Here is a 15,479-nt window from a genome sequence, read left to right as displayed (position 1 = left end):
CCGCACACTGGCAAAGGGGAAGGCGCAATTTATCCCCACGCTGGGAGATTTCAAAAGGCTTGTTTTGTAAGAAAGATCTTGAAATGCCATTGAAACGATATTTTATTTGAACAGCAGGACAATATTTGGGTTTTAAAATGTCTCTGCGTGCAACCTTAACTAGATAATTTATATCCTGCAGATATGAGCACTGTCCATAGTGATATAGCACCATTCACATAAAGAAAATATAATGAACTAGAAACCATGGCTGACAACCTGCAATAAAGATTAAGAGTGTATGGAAAAGGTGCAGGGTAGACCAAGCCTATCATCATCACCTCCTTTGATGGTAAAAAAAATGTCCTTTGATATCTATTTGTTAGGTATTGGTTGAGGCTGATTCACAGAGGTACAATTACTAAGTACATTTACTCAGTATTCTGCATCAGCACAGGGACTGCAATGGATGCCAGCATCAATCGGCTTTAAATCATCCAGGAGTGAAGCAGTAAGACAATATGTTGGCAAACAGATAACAAAACATTCAGCCCCTGAGCTGTACAATTTCACAATTTATGACTTTATCAAACCTCCCATTATACTGAAACAAATCTATCCTTAGGATTCCTCAAAACACCCTCCAGAGTCTGCATTCTGCCCTTAGTTATGCCTGTGAAGCCCCACTGACGGCACTGTCGCTGGAGAACCATAACTGAGGGCAGAGTTCAGAAGGCAGGATTGTGTAAGTTGCTGTACCTCAAGGAAAAGTAGCTGCCAAAGCCAGCTGAGACTGCCAGGTGCAATTTCCTGAACGCTATATGGCAAGCTATATGCTGAAAACTTAAATGAGCCCTAGCAACGGCAGGCTAAGGACTAATGGCAGAGTGTGTCTTTAATAGCCACATATGAATACAAGCTGGAGTGCAACTTCAGTGATCTCTTAAATTGGAGTTGAAATGCACCTTGAGCATAATCTAACAATTGTACTTACATCTAAATGGGTTCAATGATCCATAGCTAAACTGCTTAAGAAAAGCGGGCATGTAGCTTTCATATCCATGTACCAAGCCTAACCTAAGGAATTCAGACTGCGATCCTCTTAGAACAAGCATTGCGTAGTCTGTATGATTGGACAGCGCCCAGCGCACACAGCTGGCAGTCAATTAACAACAACTGTAAGGGTTACACGCAAAATATTAATACCTCATGCTAATGTATTTAGAGAGGACAGCTAGACAAGAAAGCTTAACTTGCAATGGTCTGTGGATCAATATATCTGACAAAGATTTCTTAGGTCCTTTCTCCCTGTCTCATCATTACATTCCTGTCAAAGGAAAGCTGCTTTCACAACTTATGTATATCAAGTGCTGATTCCTTCTTGCCTACCACATCACAGTAACATAACATTACCTTCTGCATCATGATAAGGACTTTTTCTCTTACGTTTTCATAGCAGATCGTACGACTTGCCCTTTTTACAGTAATTACAGTATCTGATTCACTGTACTGAAATAGAATAACTTTGCTAGCATTACTGTTCTGTACCTACCTCTTCCAGTCTACCAAACAGCACGATCTACAGTTACCCTGCTTATTAAGTCTCCAGTTTAGCAATCTGTAACACCTGAGGTGTAAGGTTCCCACCTCTTGTCTTCCCCAGTACTTGTAAGACCTTATCAAACTCCTCTGCACCCCTGGATTCTGAGAGTCAGCCAGCACCTTTGCTAAAAGCAGTGAAAGCACACGCAGAAAGAGTGACTAATTCCCTTAACTTTTTCATTCAAATTAAATGTGATTGGAAGTTTCTCTGATTACTGGAAATGCTCTGGCTACCTGACAGACACCCCTTGTTCTGTTTTACCCTTTATGTGATCTAGATAGAACCACTGATAAGAGTGAAAGAAACGTCTGCTTGGTTCATCCAATCAGAGATTCTATATTTTGTAGATGTACTTACTATCAGTCTCACAAATGACTTACCTAGTCCCATATTGGGTGAGAAAGCCTCCCTTGAGAGTCCATTACACTGTTCTGCTATAGCAAACCCTTTTCTTCCCTTAACCTGTGGCCATTGCTCCTTGTCTTATCTTTCTTCATATTGTTACCTTGATGATCTCATTTCCCCATGATTCTACTCTTCTCTCATATATCTTATCCTCCAATTCACATATCATTTTATTGCTCTTCTTGATATTTTCTCTAAGTTATTTTAAAATATCCTTTCTACATCAAAATTACATTTCAAGACTACGAATGGCTGCAAAGTTAGGCAAAGAATCACTATTACGTGCAACCATACCATGTCAGGCTGTGATGCGATTAGATCTAATCAGCTCTTCAGGCCAGACTGATACTTGGATAGGAAACCTGCCTGGAAAACCCAGGCACTAAAGGAAGTTGAGCTGGCAATTCAGCAGACAACACTTTTGCCTGTGAGTGGGAACTCAATCATGGCCATGCCATGGCATGGGGAGAGGAGTTAAGATGCTGTCTTTTGGAGAGTTGCCATTAAAGATCCCCTCTCCCTTTTGGTATTTGCAGGAATGTCAACCCTGGTATCTTGGCCAAATTCCTATGTGGTACTGACATTCTGCCCACTTCCAATCCCCTTGTAATTTCTGTTGGACATGGTATTCTTCACTCTGTCTCCTAAACTGCTGTGTGTTATTACTGTGTGTTTTCAAACACTTACTACATTTCACTCTAGAGATTACTGCACCACACTAGAAGGTAAAGTGATTCCTCGAGTCCTTCTCTGCAGTCAGGACCAAATCTTCCTCACCTTCTTCAGATGAGAGTGAGGTGAGGCTGACTAGCAAACTGCGTAAGCAGCCGTATATGATTAGTACATCTCATTTAGGAAAAAGGTTTTAAGCAGCTTTGAGATCTGTTTACATGAAAGTCGCTGTTGGCTGGTGAGCAGAACCACGAGTAAGGGAAGCTGAATAACATGCTCACCAGCAGTAGTTTCAATTCCTTTGCATGGGCTTTCTCTTACTGATTCATAAACAAAGGATTCCAAACAAAAACAAGCTGCTCACAACAGTGGGTCCCAACTGTCAGAGACAGTTCCAGCTTCTTAGCCAGCTGGAAAAGGAAAGACAACTCTCCCCTTAATTAGCCCACAACACAGCCCTAGCTACCTTTCTATCCCTTCTCCTGATCACCGTTGTGACAGGCAGGGAAAGGCATGCTTTGGAGCTAGTGCGACACCTTTCTACTTTGACACAGACACTATTTAAAGGCAAGTTCTTTACCATTATCTCTTCTGCTTTATATGTGAATCACCATGAAAATAGCAAGGGCTTTCTTCACAAATGCATCAAATTGCACTGCTTTAATGGAGACTGTTACCAACTCTCATTCCAGATAATCTCAGACTCACTGCTTTTCAGATAGCCCTCTCCCAGGCTTCTATCTTACTCCCTCCCCCTATGTTTGGGGACTCCATTTGTTATGACAGGTCTACACTACAGACCTATACAGGTATAACTACGTTGCTCAGGGGAGTGAAAAATTCACCCCCGTGAGTGACATCATTATCCCGACTTAACCTCCCGTGTAGACAGCGCTATGTCAGCAGGAGAGCTTCTCCCATCAACATAGCTACTGCCTCTCCGGGAGGTGAATTAACTACACCGACGGGAAAAGCTCTCCTGTCGGCATACAAGTGTCTTTACTAAAGTGCTACAACAGTGCAGCTGCACCAATAAAGCGCTGTACGTGAAGACAGGCCTTTAAATCAAATCTTACTACAGAGAACTAAACTAATTTTTCCTGCTCCCTCTGAAGTTCAGTTCTGCTCTCCTGCTCTTTCTTTGAGTTCTTTGAGCAAATTTTGACCTTGATTGATTTATCCCTCTCTCTAGATTGTTAATGAATGTATTAAATAATAGTCATCCAAATGCTGCCCTCTGCAGCACCTCAGCTGATACTGTTCTGCACTTGGAAGTCTTTCCATAAATAACTGATCCCTATTTCCTGTTAGACAACCAATTTCTAATACATGTTATGGCATTTTTATCTAATTGGCAGCAATTCAATTCCTTTACAAGTTTAGTGGGTGGCACTATATCAAATCTCTTCCTGAAATCCAAATGCACTATATCCATTGCGTATCTTTTATGTACTAAATCAGTAATTACAGCAAAGAAGGGTAATAAATTGGATTGGCATGACCCTATAACTTGCAGTAATTGTGACTGTATTAATAATTAACATGAATGAAGAGTCTGTATTTCGGACCCTTTTTCTGTTCCTTATGGTTAAGTGGAATGACTCACATAAGGCTGCTGGTCATTTCCTCTTTTTCTAACCACTATGAATTTCACAAACATCAGCATCACTTTTCAGCTCAGTCAGAGGACTGGGTGCTTCATTATGGTTTGGGTTATTTCACTTTCCATTTTTATCCCCAAATTAAAATCTATGATCTCATCATTATTGCATCAGTAACTATCCTATTCATGGTAAAATCTAAACTAAACCTGACTCTTAGCACCCCTGTGTTTGCCTTCTCTGTTACAGTCACCTCATCTCATACAATCATTTCACAGAATCGCGATACAGTCCCTGGGTCTGATTTTCCATCGTCCTACACTGTGTGTAATCATTAACACCAGCCCAAAGTGGATATGCAATGCTACTAAATCAGACTGGTGGTGTTTTACACCTACTTTACACTCGTTTTGCGCAGCTGTAAGTTACTACACAGGCAGCAGTGCAATGGAGAATCAGGTCCTGATAGTATCTAACAGCAGCTGTTTTTTACTTTCACCTTTCTATCAACATGATGATATCTTGCCTTTACAGAGCGTCATGAAATAAAAAGCTTTGTGGAGATCACCTGCTGCTATGCAGAGGAGAGCATAGGCCTGCTTTATAATCAAAGTACTTGGATTGCCTTTCGAATGACATAACATCAGCTCATCCGACTGTATTTGATCATTCCGCTTTACCATGCACTTTCTTATTCATCAAGGGAGACTAGAGATACTCGTCCACTGACTGAAACTGTAAAACTGAAATACCATTAATTGAGCGTCTGCTCCTGTGAAGGACCAGTGTGTTCTTTCTCCATTCGTTTTCTCCAAAAGGTTCATGGCAGTATAAAGTTCATCCTTTCTCTAAGGTCACATGTTCAAGTCATCTATATTCAAAAGTGTTTTTAGAATCAATAAAAAGGCAAACCACAATATTTTTTTCTCCACATCTGAAAAAGCAATGTGAAATTTGTATACCCTGTATCTTGAGATGGTGGATGAGATTTCTGATTCCCCAAATACACCTACAAACAGAACCCTGGAACATTACACTTTCAAATAGCTGCAACTGGATCCCATACTGCATAGAGCTGCCTTCAAGGTCTGGCTTGCCAATCATATTTTGGCTCCCAAAACACATAACTTCTCTTTTTCCCCATAAATTCCAAAATTATTCATGTCTACTGCTAAGTGCCAAATAATGTAGGTAAGGTTTCTATTTCGTTTACTCTAGATTCACAGTATAAAAACCAGAACTTAACTTAATTAAATCAGCAGATGGAAAACTGGGGGCGAATGCTAGGAAATCTACTAAGTATGGAAATGCTGAAGAGTTAAAAATAAAACCAATAGCACATCATAGAAACATGCATTATTTAGCCTATGAAACTAACCTCAATTATATCCAAATTGTCACTGCAACGTGAGTCCAGATGATTTGGTAACAGCACTGCATACTAAGCGTTGTCAAGATTTAGTCTCATTCCAGTCAAATATATTTCATACAATACAGCTTTCACTTGACTATTCCACAATGGTTTCATGTTTCAACATGACCGTGGTAAACCGAGCAACATTCAAAAGGAACAAAAGGATCCAGTGCCTGACTAGCTTTGTTTCAGCTTTGTATCCATGTGGCTCTGTTCCAGCTTTTACACCAGAACCCAGGGCACTGTATCCTGAACAGCAGTCTCCAGAGGCATTTTGCCTGCCCAAGTCACAATATCCCTACCAGCCATGAGCAGAGGCAATGTAACCCCTTGAAAGGAGGTTACATGTGCTCCGTTTGCACTTGATCTCCTCTGCGGGCTGGTATCCATGGTCCCACCCCAACTTGCCACTTTTGTGGTGCTAGACTGTTGTTCCTAGGGCTGTTGGAGCTACACCACCTCTGTCCCTGAAAGCTTGCAGTGCCAGGGCCAAGATTGAGCTCAGATGTTCAGATACTACAATGATGAGTTCAATATAAATGCTGAGACAGACAGACTGACTGTCCCTTGTGCATCTGTGTAAGACAGAGGGAGTATTTCTTGTTCTCTCTTTGCTTCTGATCCTCCTGCACAGGCGCAAAGCTATCCACAATCTATCCCTGAACCGAGAACACAATAACAAAAAACAAACTTCCTGAATACCTTTTATTGTTCCACAATCTTGTGGCTGCATTCAAAGGGATTACTTTATTGTGTTGCATAAAAGACCAGATGGCAGCCTGGGCTGGTAAAGCCCTGTGGTCCTTGTTTTCAGAATCATGGTTCAAGGCCAGGCTGAGGTGTTCATTCTTTGTTCTTTACCAAGGCATTGTTAGCAGCTGTGGCAAGTGACAAAGGCTAATTTTGTGATGTGCACAAGGATATAAAAGTGACCTTCCTTCAGTCATGTTGTGATCTACATTAGTGTCCAGTTCCTTTCCTGAACTACAAAAAAGCTGCTGCAAAACAGGACTTACTTTTTCTCACTCCTTCAAGACCAAAACAGTATGTTAAAATTAATACAACACGAGCCACTGAGAGGCAACAGGAAATAACTACAGTTAAGAACAAAAAACAAGCTATTTTCCAGCAGCAGAGCACACCTAAATTTTCTGTCCGCAGATTTCTAGGAAACAGGCTCTAGGGTGTGTATCCTTCAACTGTGTGCACTGGACTCTGCTGTGCTTTCTCTTCACGTCCATTCCCTGCACTCCTAAACTGGCTAAGCCTGGATGGCAGGCCAGGGGGACATGACCCCAGCTGGCTGAACTTAGTACACCCACTCAATGTGTTCTGGATGTCAACACTTTCTGTTTTCTACAAAGCAGTGTTATCCTTCTCCGGGAAGGCTATAAGCATCTGGAAGAGAGCCAAAATACTAGAGTAGCCATCTAATCTCAGCATTTTAAAGTCCACCCACTCAGAAAGAGTAAAGCTCACGAAAACTAATGTAAACAGAGCTTCATTGCTAAGTACTAAACTCCTCTGTAACATGAGGTAACACAAGGGGATTCATTTAGTTCTCCAGTTTAAAACAAAATAAAGTTTATCTGTAGATTGACTGAACTGATTCAGCTTTTTGCATCCTTTTGTCCTCCAAGAGTTTTCATAGAAATTCAGTTACAAGTGTAAATCACCCACAGTTCCATGCTGAAAGATGGTCACTACCCAAATCCCTTTTAGAAGAGGGGGGTATCTATGCCCACCCCTGCCATTTTAGTTCAGAGTTGGATCCCTAAAGAACCTATTTTCCATTTCCACTTACGGGACTGAAATCTCTCAAGAACAGCTCCCAAGATTTCAGAACAACTCCATCTGAATTCTAGTGCTGATTCAGCCTTGAACCTGAACTTTCTGCATCCCAAAGGCAGCCTCCTCAGCCCATCTGCATTCAGAGCTAACATGAAGGTCCCTGCCAAGGTATTTTTGAAACATTCCGAACATCTGATTTTACAAACTGTTGTTTAGAAAAATTCTCTGGAAACCTGAAATTGAAATCTGTTTCCTCACTGTTATTTCCTCTTCTTCTCACATGCATGCTAAATGTCATATCTTTCCATTAATGGGAAGTTCTACTGAAAAAAAATTAAGGCACAATATGCCTCTGATTTAGTCTGGGAGGATAATTCTCATTGCTAGATACCTGCCATTCTTTAGCAAAAGCATGTGTAAATGAACAGCATGGAATTATACAGATAAAAAACGATGGGTCAGTTTTGGGCCTTGACAGTGTCTCTTTAAACTTGGTAAAAATAAATCCCTATTCAAGTTATAATATATGCAAACTACATCATCACCTAGATCCTCATTGACTGGCTAATCAGACATTTAAATTTTCACTCTCATTTTCCATTAAAAACAATATAGCCAGCGTGACATCAATAGTAAATAGTAATAAATTCACCAGTTAAAAGGGATCGAGTTGATATAAGGAGCTAAGAAGTTCCATTGTGTATCATATAACATCATAATATATTGTGCTATCAGTTTCTCAGATTGCAGTTTAAAAATATCTTTCTCTTTTTGAGGAAAAAAAATGGATTTTCAATTATTCTCTGCAGCTTGAAAACCAACTGCAAACTTTTCATCCAGAGACCTTGGATGTTAAGTTTCCAAGCCATAGGTGGGCTAAATTCTGCCCTATCTTCAACCTATGCAATTTTAGATAGGGCAGATTTAACACTTGTGTATCTGGGAATACAAGGAAGGGTCACATCATTATACCAACTATTTTTAGGGAGACTTTCTCATTGATTTGTATGGGGAATTCTGCTTTAAAAAGTTATGGGATAATATGGCCCAATGTTTTAGTACACATTAGTCTCATTAGCTGCCTCTTCATCTAGGAAATCTGTTGGCAGCAGTACATCAGAGGAACACAACATTAACACATTTGGGGTTTACATCATGAGCAAAATCCACATCTCAGATCCACACAGATTTCAATTCTGATAATTTTGTTCTTTCTACATGTATGACATTCCCAAAGGGAGAGCAGACTGTTGGAGTGGGGCTCTTCCAGAGGAATCTAAGAGCAGATCTCACTATTTTTGCCTAGCATATCTCACTATTTAGATTATATTAAGTCTATTTGATTAGCAAAATAGATCGTCAAACATATGTATGACTATACTATATATACAGTATACACTATATACTGCACATATATATATAGCTGACAGTCTAATCAGTTCCAGTGTCCATAAATAATGGCCTCATAATGGGAAGTCTTTTACTTTTTGATGGATTTGGTGGTTTGCTTGCTTGTCCCATGGACAAAGAAAATCGTTGTTTTAAAAGTGTATTCAACTGCAGCCTCTTATACATAAAAATGCACAAACGTATTAGTGGGATATATAAGCACAGGTTCAGTATTATGCAGAGAAAATGTGCAAAAAGGCTAATTTTCTGAATCTCACTTCCTTCCTAAACAAATTGGTGTTGCTATAGACCTGCCAGCTTTCACACCTAAGATATCAGACTGTCTCCCTGCATGGAGGAGAATTTCACAGAAAGGTTCCTTCTTGCTATCAGCACTTAAGGAATCACTTTTATGTTTCAATGAAAGAAAAAGGGGCCAGGACTGGTAAAGCTCTAAACTCTCCTGAATGCTGGGACTGTAAAAATGTCTATATTCAGATAATCACTGACTTACTGACATTGAGGTGAAGTATCACAGTGGGTTAAAGCACCAAGGAGACAGGGTAACAAATTAAAAGCAGTTGGATGGATTCATTCTAGTTTGTATCAGAGAACTTCCACACAGTTCAGTAGCATTTTTCAGTCTTGCTTAAGGGAGGCCCCGGGACTGGAGCAGCATATGTGAAGTTCAAAATTGAGCTGTATCAGCAGCAGAGCTGTACAAAGGAAGCTTGCAAAAACATGCCTGCACTCGGGTTATCTCATTTATTAGTCCCTGATTTTCATAAAAATGAAAAGTCTCAACAAAAATTTAAAACCAAATAAACACAGTAATGAAAAAATATGTAACGAAAAATATAAGTATCTCTTCTGAAGTGCAATAAACTGCTGCTCTCATTAGTCATTAAGTTTTATCATTTTGAAAGAAACCTTCTTTAATAAATCATATAATCCCATTTCTTTTCCAGGAATTATATTAATATATAACCAGCAAACATGATAGAGAGGTATTAATCAATTACTCCTCCTGAAAGGTCCTAATGCATTGCTAAGCCATCTTTAGTAGTTACCCCTAAAATATTAGAGATGGTATTGCAAGTCCTTCAGGGAGTGTGTTCGAGTGAAAGGATTTGCACACACACACTCACACACTGTACCTACAACTGACAAAATCAAGATTAAATGTCAGGGCTGACAGACACTATCAGAACTGCACGTCATTAAGGAGTGCATGAGCCGCAAGAAGGTTTTCCCACCTAAAATTGTGATTGAGAGCAACCACTGCTAATTCCTCACCATGACAGGACAGAATAATCTACATTCCAAGGGCCTAATTCTCATCCCACTTCACACCACTGTGACTCCATTGACTTCAATGGAATTATTCCTCATCTGCACCAGTGTTAGCGAAAGAAGAATCAGGTGCTTGGGATTTTCACTATCATTTTAACAGTCAATTTTGAAAAAGAACTGTTTGCTTGGACCTTGTAAACTAGATTCAGATTTTCAATGTCAAAGCTTTGCCCCTTATTCCGAAAATTGCATATCTGCAAGGGCTCCCTATCACTACCTGGTATTTCTTAATATGAGGTTATTTCTCCATATCGTCAGTGTAACTTCTCAATGCCTTACAGTTGGTATTGAGAATGGTATTGTCTGTTGAATTTTATCTCCATATCTTTGGTTTTTATCCTCAGTGTCTGCAATGATGTTCTAAACTAGACTCTTTTCATCTTCATCTGCATTGCAGTCATTGTAGCCTGAATCATTTTAAGCTTTTATTAATATCTGGTGAGTTCTTACAAAGTAAATCCAGCATTACTTCATAAGTCAAATCCGTACTTCCCAACTATGTGAAACTGAACAAAGCAAGCCTCCTTCCTGGCTAGTGAAAACCTGAAAGCAACATACAGGCTCTTTAGTGGATCCAGGTTTATTTTTTGGCATTAAATCAGTCTTCTCAGAAACTAGAATCAGAAGAAACTAATCAAAGGCACCAAATTGCAAAAATAACAAACGCAGTATGGAAAGGAGTATGTGTGAGCAGTTGCGTGTGTACAGTATGTGTATATTGACTTCAACATTGTTCATTTTCAAGTATATGGATTTTTATTTGTAAATGTTCCTTTAAACTTTCCTTTTATCAGTGAATTTAGTGTGTATGAAAAGAGGCAGATTTACAACACTAGAGACTGAAATCCTCTCTTCACAGAACAGGTGACGCCTGACCATCTGCAGTTCATGCTTCCATTCACTGCTCCAATCCTAGTCCAGAGGGACCTCCTTTAAGGTTTGAGCAACCAGTTCAGCCTCCTATCTATTCAGTCTTTGACTTCTTTAATGAGATTGCCTTGATGGTGTCAGTTGAGGCAGTGGCTTTGTGATGCGACACCAGTCCTCTAGGAACTAAAGTCAGACCTCCTAGCTCAAATGATGTAGGCTACTTGTAGCTGGTATCAACTTTCAGTTACTCCTGATCTGGTCTGCACTTGAACTGGTGACCTAGTGGGAAAGACTCTCCTATTCCTTTACCAGCTCCCTGAACTAGTCAATCCCCTATTAAATGTTTTATCTGCAACTGTGACATCTGCCACTCCCACACCAATTATATAACTGCTCTTTAAGGGGACTGCAATGTAGATTCCCAAGAGACTTTTCTCCCTCCTGTCATACACTTGCATAGCTCCCACTGATGTTTAATATAAACTGTAAGGGAACAACTGACCCCCAATATTTTACAAAATTTAACATTTGGAGAGCACTCTTCATTCTAAATGACCACAAAGCACTGTGCAAAATAAATAAATATATCAACCATTTCACCCATTGCCAAAATGCAGCCAGTATGGCAGCTATTCAAGGTCCAATCCTGCTTTCACTGAAATTAATGGCAAACATCGATTTGACTTCAGTGGGTGTGAGACTGGGCCCTAAATTGCAAACCAACATTTCAGTCAGGTGTTTTCCAATGTGAGGCTATCTAATATGGAAGTTTGATAAACCTATTGTTTTTTGTTGTTGGTTTGTTGTGAGATTTTTAACTCCCATGAATCTAAGATTCCAATATTTATAAAGAGCCTGGGGACAGGAAAGCATCCTGATCATATTGTTTCCAGCACATCAGTCAGATGCCAGAAATGTGCAAACAATGGGGGTCACTCCAAGACCAGTGAGCATACTTTGCATGTGTGACGTGGACTGATATAACTGAACCGTGGAAAATGAAAAGTCAATAAGCTGGAATATTGTGGACTGAGAAAGAAGCCAAAGTTCCCTTCTCCACAGTGTGAACTCTAAGATCTTTGTCGCGATGCACATTCACAGCTGATATGGAGAGGCAGCTCAGGTCACTCTTGCCATAACTACTGCATTGTCAATATTCCCTCTCTGATCCCCCCCAATAGTAGCATGTCTCTCTCTCTCTCTCTCTCTTTCTCTGACAGAAAGGTACCTGCCTACCTGTGATATAATTTTGTAACAATGTAATATCGGTTTTACCCTCCTCCCTGAGGCTGATAGCCCTAGAGACTGCAGTGAAAGTACATCACAACCCCACCACATGCGCCTCAGCCCTGCTCTGGGGGAACCACACGTGGAGAGGAGAGGAGAATCTTTTCTGAGATTTCTATCAAACACGTCAGTGCCAAATATAGTTGCGTTTTTTCAGGTGTGGAACTCTCTCTCTCTCAGTTGAGAAGTACCTTGAGAATCCCAAACTCACTTCATACAAGCCACCAGATGGCAATAGCATTTGGTCACCTCTGAACTGCACTGAGTTGAGCCGGTGACCTAGATGTGAAAGCCTCTTTATTCCATTCCCATTACTGTCCCCTACTGTGATAATTTCTAAGTAAAACAGCTCTCATTTACCCGGGTAGGGGGACAAGGAAAAAGCCTGTACAATTAGCATCAACATCTGCCTACTAAAGTAACCCCGGATATTCTTGCAAGCAATTAAATTTAACTTAACCTTCTGTACTACTTGACTTTGCAATCCCTGATTTTTTATTTAGAAAACCTAGAGGCAACTGTAGGAATTCTAAAAGTTTGTTAACTTTATGCAGCGTTCATAATAGCCTGAAATTAATGTACATATTGCCCTAATTCTTTTTTTTTAAAACTGGTCTTTGATCTAAAACTGATGCTATCAGTGTGAGTTCTCTCCCCTCTTAACCATGCTCTGATTTTCTGTAAGGAACGGATTAAAAACAGCGTAATCAACCCCTCTTTTACATTCAATGACTTGTTGACAACTGAGTCTTTAGTTTTTCAGAACATACTTTACACACTAGGTCAAAGCCTGAGGCTGAAATCTGAAATATACTAATACAAAGGTCAAAGGGCTTTTAGCTTGAGTTTAGCAGAACACCCGCGATACAAAGGAAAGAGTGATGATATGAAGTAAAGAATGACAAGTTGCTACTGTATGAAAAACTGCTGCACTGTGGTCCACCACCAGCTCCTCATTCCAATTGCATGTGGACAAGCTCGTTAGTTAGTATAGCTTGCGGTTTCCACATAAATTACATGACTGCTTCATTGTCCAGCAAGCTAGAAGACAGCTTTGTATTTCTCCTTTATTTAATTTTCTCATGATGCTTCAAAATAATTTACACAACTGTCTCTGAAAAGAAGTGACAATGAGGATGCAGCTAGAGATCTGGGTTTTCACAAACACAACAGGACCAGTAAGTGATTGAGAGCCTGAAATTAACAACTGTTTTCATTGCTGAGAAACAAATATTATCACAGACGTTCCTTGGAGACTCCAAAAGGAATCAGTAGCATCACAGCTGTCGTGTGTGCCTCCTATCCCTCCATGTTTGTTTTTTCAGAGAGGTAAAAGTACAAGCACCTGTGATTCAGACAACACGATAGGTTTAAAATACCTGACCTATGAGGAAAGGCTGAAAAAACTGGGTGTACTTAGTTTTGAGAAAAGACGACTATGGGGGGACCTGATAAACAATCTTCAATATGTTAAGGGCTGTAATATAGAGGATGGGGATCAATTGTTCTCCATGTCCACTGAACGGCAAGAAGCAACAGGGCTTAATCTGCAGTAAGGGACATTTAGGTTAGGTATTAGGAAAAGCCTTCTAACTATAAGGATAGTTAAGCTCGAGAATACACTTCCAAGGGAGGTTTTGGTATCCCCATCAATGGGGGTTTTTAAGAACAGGTTGGAAACATAGTTGCCAGGGATGGTCTAAGTTTATTTGGTCCTGCCCCAGCACATGGGGCTGGACATGATGACTTCTCGAGTTCCCTTCCAGCCCTACATTTCTGTGGTTCTAAGTGTACACTATGATGCCAGCAAGAATGACTACAACTCTGTGAATAAATGTAATATTTTTTCTGCGGCTTTCAAAACCAGCTTTCAAAAATTTTTCTGCAGCTTTGAATTTTAAATCCCTGCATTAAAGGGAGCAGAGTTAAAGGTGTACTGAGTTGGGCTACTGCCTGAAGTGCCTCAGTAGCAGGGCTCTGGAATTGGGGTTGGAAATAAATATTAAAAATATAAATATAAATATAAAAATACTTAACTTCAAAGCTCTTTACAAACGTTAATCCCCACAACACCCACAGGTAGAGTAAGTATTATTTTCAGCATTTGACAGGTGGAGACACTGAGGCAGAGATTAAGAAACATGGCCAAAACCACAGGAGTGAGTGGGAGAGGTAGGATTACAGAATCCAGGTGTTTCTAGTTCCTGTCCTGTGTTCAGATCACCTAGACCACCACTTACTCGTGAGAGGAATTTCCCAATGGAAGAATAATATTTGAAAGTGAGTTCTTTTGAAAATCTACCAAAAAAAAAAAAAGAAAGAAAGAAAGAAAAGGAGGACTTGTGGCACCTTAGAGACTAACAAATTTATTTGAGCATAAGCTTTCGTGAGCTACAGCTCACTTGATCGGATGCATGCAGTGGAAAATACAGGGGGGAGATTTTATATACACAGAGAACATGAAAAAGTGAAACTGTGAAACCTTTCAGAGTAGCAGCCGTGTTAGTCTGTATCTGCAAAAAGAAAAGGAGTACTTGTGGCACCTTAGAGACTAACACATTTATTTGAGCATAAGCTTTCGTGAGCTACATCTTACTTCATCGATGCATCCGATGAAGTGAGCTGTAGCTCACGAAAGCTTATGCTCATATAAATTTGTTAGTCTCTAAGGTGCCACAAGTCCTCCTTTTCTTTTTTCTGAAACCTTTGAAAATCTAGGTACTTATTGGGGTGCCTAAATTGGCAGCTGAGCTATTTTGAAAATCTGGCCCGAGGCTTCTAAATGCTCATGTCTAAAATCTCTTAGAATGCTGTTTGATGAAGACAAAAAACTGTTTCCAATTCAACAGAAAAGGAAACACATCATGGGAGATGTGAAAAAGAGAATTCATAATGGATTTTCCACATTTCCGTATTTTGTCTAGGATTTTACCTTGCTTGCATAGCGCTAGCTAAACAGAAGGCACATTATTGGTTACAAAGTGTTTGTCTAAAACTGCTTTCTATTTAGTAAATGCAAAAATTGTCACTATGACCCACATCTATAGTGGTGCTGCACACTGGAAACTCCTTTTAACTTCAATGGCTGCCTCTTGAGCTCAGCACTTCACAGGAT

The 15,479-nt window shown here is 40.0% G+C and overlaps 1 protein-coding gene across 6 annotated transcripts in view; it reads right to left on the bottom strand.

Moving 5' to 3' along the window:
• The window catches only part of FMNL2 (formin like 2), a 254,551-nt gene that overhangs the window by 121,401 nt on the left and 117,671 nt on the right, over positions 1 to 15,479 (bottom strand). The window lies entirely within an intron of this gene.

Source organism: Natator depressus, chromosome 11 (assembly GCF_965152275.1).
Source record: "Natator depressus isolate rNatDep1 chromosome 11, rNatDep2.hap1, whole genome shotgun sequence".
In the NCBI taxonomy this organism is placed as follows: domain Eukaryota; kingdom Metazoa; phylum Chordata; order Testudines; family Cheloniidae; genus Natator; species Natator depressus.
This window is presented reverse-complemented; position numbering and strand designations above follow the sequence as displayed.